Source organism: Odocoileus virginianus, unplaced genomic scaffold, assembly GCF_023699985.2.
Source record: "Odocoileus virginianus isolate 20LAN1187 ecotype Illinois unplaced genomic scaffold, Ovbor_1.2 Unplaced_Contig_2, whole genome shotgun sequence".
NCBI lineage: Eukaryota > Metazoa > Chordata > Mammalia > Artiodactyla > Cervidae > Odocoileus > Odocoileus virginianus.
In genome coordinates, this window is record NW_027224319.1 from 955,457 (window position 1) to 961,659 (window position 6,203).

Genomic DNA, 6,203 nt, shown 5'->3' on the forward strand with positions numbered 1-6,203 from the left:
CCCAAAACTTCTTTCAGTATACTTGACACATTTTATGACATTATTATATTTCCAAGTTCAAGTGATAGTGAATTCAGCAGAACATCCACAAATTAGAATGACCAACATTTTCTGTCCTGCTCATTGGGCATGTATAAATCCTATGAAAGAAGCAAAAGTAAAAAAAAAAAAAAAAAAAGAAGAAGAAGAAGCAAAAGTAACAGACCAGGATATATAAAACATTTGTAAAGTATTATTTTAATACTGTTTTCATGAAACTCTCCCGACAGTAAAACACCACTTCACAGTTTGAAAACTAAATGAAATGTATTATTAATTCTTGTGTGTGTTTCCATGGCTGTGCCATTCATACAACTGTCGAATACATAATTATCCTGATAATTAGGGCTAGTAGCAAACATCCTTATTTAAACACTTTTTTTTAACTAAGAGCAATTAGCAATGATCAATAATGTAATGCATTTTTCTAAAGTCATGCTTCTTTCCTGTATAAATTACACAGGGATAATACAGTTTTAATGTCATAGAGATGTTATAATTAATATTGTGATTTTTTAAAAATTCTATGTTACGTCTTTAAAATGTTGTTCTGAAAAATATACAAAGAAATGAAGAGTGAGGAAACAGTCCCCTCAAAGAAAATAACGTATTTATTTAAAATGCCAACTTCAAAAATATGTTCAAGGTATTCTAAGTTTAATAAAGAATATGATGCAGGCGGATATTTTAGTTTTAATTTAAAAATCAATTATATTCTTTTAAATTTAAAAGCATGAAAAAAAACAGTGCCTAAAAAGCTTAGCCTAGAAATCTCCAAACCTTTATATTTCACTGATGCCACGTTTTTACAGTAGTTATCATAAAAGCAAGAAACAAACTTTTAAACATGAAAAAGAATTTTGATTTAAAAATTAAATCACCAGTTTCTACCCCCTTTCCAGTGATTTGCAAGAGATTGAGCGGTGGGTCATTAATTGATCCTAAGATCTTTAAATTTAAGATCTAATTATCAGCAAGTGAAGTATCACATATCATTATAATTTAACTAAAGGATAATGACAAGAAGTACACAGTAAGACTAAAATGGATGATTTTGTAACAACCCTCAGTTTTTGGCTAAGGGCATTCATTTAAGCGTTTTGTATATCAGAGAATACTACGGTGCCTATTAACTTCACAGACTGAATCCGATTGAAAATATGCAACATAAATCTGTTTTCAAATTTTGAAAAAGATCTTTTGAAGTATTATCCGGAAAGATGACTGGTAGCATCTCTGTTTTCTACAGACCTTTCATAAGAGTGGAAGGAATTTCTTTAAGAGAGAAGCTACAGTGAACATCTACATTGGTCTCTATTGCAGGAGGGTTTTGTAAAAATCATCTAGACGATCATGAGGTCCTGTTTTCAGTCAGCGATTGATCACTTAACTATGAACAGGAAGACTGCCAGCAAACACCTGGGGTATGCCCAAGGTTTGCCCAGCGCCTTCTAAAGAGTGTTAGTCATTCCTCTCTCAATATCTCCAACTACAATTTGTTTCATGAATGATAAAAACAGTTGACATGAAAATAGTGTACTTCAAAACCAAGTTTCTTAAGCAACAGGTTTCAGACAACTCAGTTAATCATCGTGTCTGGTTTTGTTTTCAGACAATGATCTATACAAATCAATTTTACATGTTAACCTCAAAACTAGTTTCTTCATGACAGAGTGCTATGTTCTTTTAAGCTTTCTCTCCTCAAATAATTGACACTATTTCCCCAACCATTACTCTCAGACCCAAGTGAATGAAATTCTCGCGGTAAAACAAGAGCACGACCAAATAACAACAGAATAATCATCACCACGAGCCTCACGAGCAGCGTCCTGCAAATTCTGGACACGCATCACCAACAGAGTGATTTCAACAGAGTGTAATTGCCGAGTAAGCCGACTCACCTAAGCAAGGGGACTTAAGGAGAATTTAGAGACGCGGGCTTCTGATCACCGGCGGAGGTAAAGGCCCCTTCTTTACCTAACCACTGACCTTATATAAAAGCCGCAGATAGGTTACTCCCAGTTTCAGCCTCCTTACCTTAGGCTCCTCCCCTAACACCGAGGCAGAAAGTACCACAGATACACACCCACTTTCCGCCCCCTGCACGCAGGGACTAGAGATTTCGGTGAAGCCAGCCCCGTGTCCACCTTCCCCGCTCAGGGCAGAGCGGGAGTCGAGCCCGGCACGTGGAGGAGGCACCGCACCGTCCGGCCACCTTCCTGACCGCAGAGCGGGTGGGAAGGGCCCGCGCTCTCCATCCGCTGCCCCCCCGCGTCCCGGGCCACTCCGCCCGGTTCATAGCCAGCCCGGTGCGTGAGGGCACCTCGGCTGAGGGGGCGCGCCCCCCGCCCCGCCCGCCCCCAAAGTGCGCCCCAGGTTTAACTGTCACCGCGACCCCACAGCGGTCAATCTGGGCGCCGGAGACGGAGCCGGACCCCCGCAGTCGCGGGACGCGCCCGCACGGGATCCCGCGCCGGGGCTCTGGGGTACGCGGGGCAGCGGCTCCCAGACCACTCCCCCGCTGGCTCCCCGCGCCCCGCGCCGCGCCGCGCCGTCGGGGGCTCGCAGACCCGCGCGCTCTCGAAGCCTGAACAGGCGCGCGGGGAGCACGGGCTCGCGCCTCCCGTCGGACCGCAGCTCTCCCCCGCGCGCCTCGTCCGCGGCCCGTGCCCTCCGCCGCCCGGACGTCTCCTCAGGGCGCGACCCGCGGCCGGGACAGGACCTGTCAGCCCGGGCGCCGCCGGTCCACGACCCCTGTCGCCCCCGGGACCCCCTAAGCCCGAGACCCCGTCGGCCCCACCCCGAACCCTCTTCAGCCCGGGGCCCCGCGCCCACCCCCGAGCGCAGCGGGGCAGCCCGGCTCTGACCTGCGCCGGTGGCCTGGCGGCCGGCTCCGGTGTCCAGGTTGCCGACCCGAGCGCCCCAGGCGGCGGCTCGGGCGCGGGCTCCCGAGTGCGGTCGGCCCCGCCCGCAGCGGCCGGGTCGGGGGCGGGGGCGCGGGGCGAGGGGAGGGGCGCGGCCGCGGCGCCGCCGCCCGGCGCACAGTAGGGCCCCCCGCGCGCCGCGCCCACCTTCTAGCGGGCGAACCTACTCTGCGCCCGGCCCCGCCTGTTCCTCCCTGCCGCCGCTGGGCGGCGGCCCCGAAATGGTCCCGTTTTTCTTGACGAGGGACCGGCGGGAGCCCGGGAGGATGCCCGCGGTCACGTCGGGGAGAGCCGACGAGGTGTGGGGCTCGCGAGCCGACCCCTCTCCGGGCCCGCGGGTCTCGCTTTCGCACGATGGTCTGCGGGTTTTTTTGTTTCTCCTCAAGTTCTTTTCAGCAACATCCTCTTAAGTCAAAATTTAAAAAAGAAAGAAATGAGAACGTACTAAGGATCACCTGTTTTTTTTCTAATCCTCCTACCCAATGACGCTGCACACTTCGAGCTCCCCGCTCCCCGACTCCCACCCCACTCAACACTTTCGCATTTCGTATTTCCCGCTGGTATTCGTGCTTCACATAAAGTGACAAAGTTTTAATTGTAAAAATTTAAAGTATTCCTTAAACTCATTGACCGAATTTTTGAAATTCTTTCAGCAGTGTTTCTGACGCCAAGGGAGCCGGACACGTGGTGTGTGTGGGTGGGGGTGCGGGTGGGGCGGGGCCTGGGAGAGTGAGGCGCAGTTTGGGGTCCGAGCTTTAGGGCATGGACCCAGTGGACTCTGGGCACCTTCGTTTCCTGCCTCTCCCGTGAACCTGTCCAAAGCGGGGCTGAGATATGGCCAGCTAGAAAGCCTCTGGTCTTCTGGACATGAGGCCTTACTTACCTTGTCTGTTTCCAGTCCCATTTGCTGAAAATCACACCGTGTTCTGAGTCTGGCCGTCCTTGGGGAGCGAATAGAGCCCGTGATTTCAAGAAGTGTTATCAATTACTTGCCCACGATGCTCTCCACCCTCTTAGAGTCTTAATTTGGCCGGTTCTTTTTCCTCTAGGGAAGCTGGTCCTTGTTTGCAGTTACAAGTAAAATATTGTGAGGATGTTTATCGTCTTGGAGAACGTTCAGAGTTTAATTCAACAGATCCGTGTTCTCTGCCTGGCCCATATAATAGGAAGTTGAAGAATCATAGCTCTAGAGGGGCTTAAAAGAAGACCATCACCGAAAAACCTTACTTCCTTGCCTGCCAGGTAGGTAGACAGCTTGACACCGGCTCAGCATTCTATACTCAGGCATCGAATGCTGCATGCGTCCCTCTTCTTGATCGCTCCAGACTGCCAGTCTGCTTAAAAAAAAAAAAAAGCTGAAATATAATTTGCAGAATCTGACATTTAAATAATCTAATTTAAATGTACAACCCAATGATTTTTAGTTTATTGACAGAGTTGTCCACCACTTGTATTGAGAAGTAATGGACATATATCACTATATAAGTTTAAAGTGTACAGCCTGATGGCTTGATTTATGGTATGTTGTGAAATGATTACAGTAGGTTTACGTAACATTCATATAGAGACCTTAAAAACAGAAGAAAATGTTTCTCCTTGTGATGAGAACTCTTAGGCTTTAAACTCCTAATGACTTTCTTAGTATCACACAGCAATGTCAACTATAGTCATCATTTTGTGTATTACATCTCTAGTACTAAATTATTTTTCTTCCAGTCTTACTGAGATATAATTAACATACAGCACTGTATAATTTCACAGTGTATAACATGATCTGACTTACATGCATCATGAAATGATCATCGCAGTATAAGTTTAGTGAATATCTATCATCTCTAGTAGACTTAAATTATTTTATAACCGAAAATTTGTACCTTTTGACTATCCTTTAATCCCCGCCCCCCACATCTGGTAGCCACAGATTTATAGGTTTAATTCTTACTTTTAGGTCTGCGACATAATTTTGAGTGAAATTTTTTGTATGGTGTGAGGTAGGACCAATCTGCTTCTGGTGGAGAAATAGTCATAATTAAACAATATTGACTGGATGGAATTCCATCATAGTAAACTCATAACTTCCCTGGCGGCTCTTTGGTAAAGAGTCTGCCTGTAATGCAGGAGAACCAGGTTCCATCCCTGGTTGGGGAAGATCCCCTAGAGAAGGAAATGGCAACCCATTCCAGTATTCTTGCCTGGAGAATCTCATGGACAGAGAGCCTAGTGGGCTACAGTCCATGGTGTCACAACAATTGGACACAACTTAGTGATTAAACCTACCTACCTACCTAAGCTCATAACTGGTGCAACATTTTTTATAGTTGATCTGAATACTTTCTAAATTTCCTTCCAGATTTTTTTTAAAGTGATTTTTCTACTATATATAAAATAGGTTAACAACAAGGACCTACTGTATAGCACAGGGAACTATACTCAATATCTTTAATAACCTATAATAGAAAAGAATCTGAAAAAGAATATATAATATGTATAACTGAATCACTTTGTTCTATACTTGAAGCTAACACAACATTGTAAATTAACTATACTTCAATGAAAAATGTGATTTAAAAAAAGTGACCTATACTTCATGAAGCCTAAAAATGTAAGAAGTTAAGCAATAGAAAGAGAAATAGCTTAAGTCTGTTTTTTAAACTACTGGTCTTGATTTATTAGTGGATTATGAAATCAGTTAGTGTGTCATAACCAAATACTTTTTTATAAGTCAAATAATACAGAACAGAATAGAAACTATCAGCATTCTCTCCTAAAGTGTTGCTTCATTGGATTATGTCTGTGTGTTTGTGTGTACCAGCAGTTGATGTAAAATTTGTTTTCTTACTGTGTTTGGGGCTACATTTTCAAAACTTGGACAATGTATAAACTATAGTTGCAGAATTCTTTCATTCCACAGACATTTACTGAGTGCTTATTTGGTGCCAGGTCCTCTGCTAAATTCTGGGGATAGTATGATAAATAACACGTGGTCTCTGCCCTGCAGCAGTGCACACATGCAGTTCTAGCCACATGTAATTTCTAGAAATGAAAGATTGTGCCTTGGTTCACTTTACCAGCTACGAGGGCTTATTCCAAATACTGCGGTTTGGTCCTAGGGCACTTGTTTTATTTATTTATTTTTTTTTGCAGTTAATGCTCAGTTGTTTATCTCACTTGAGATTTGCAGGCCTATTTGCTTTTCTTCTAACTAGGGGAACTTTGTTCCCAGGTTCATAATTACATACT

At 44.8% G+C, this 6,203-nt stretch overlaps 1 protein-coding gene across 5 annotated transcripts in view; it reads right to left on the bottom strand.

Annotated features, from left to right (window-relative positions):
* The window catches only part of PPARG (peroxisome proliferator activated receptor gamma), a 125,492-nt gene extending 121,555 nt beyond the window's left edge, over positions 1 to 3,937 (bottom strand). For 2 of the 5 annotated variants that reach the window (XM_070463430.1, XM_070463429.1), the window contains exon 1: positions 2,907 to 2,982. The gene's annotated coding sequence lies outside the window, so the exon portion shown is untranslated. Of the gene's footprint in view, positions 1 to 1,940; positions 2,044 to 2,076; positions 2,243 to 2,906; positions 2,983 to 3,846 lie in introns of those variants that run through there. The other 3 variants (XM_020872654.2, XM_020872655.2, XM_020872656.2) reach the window with 3 other exon arrangements.
* Positions 3,938 to 6,203: the final 2,266 nt, after the last annotated feature.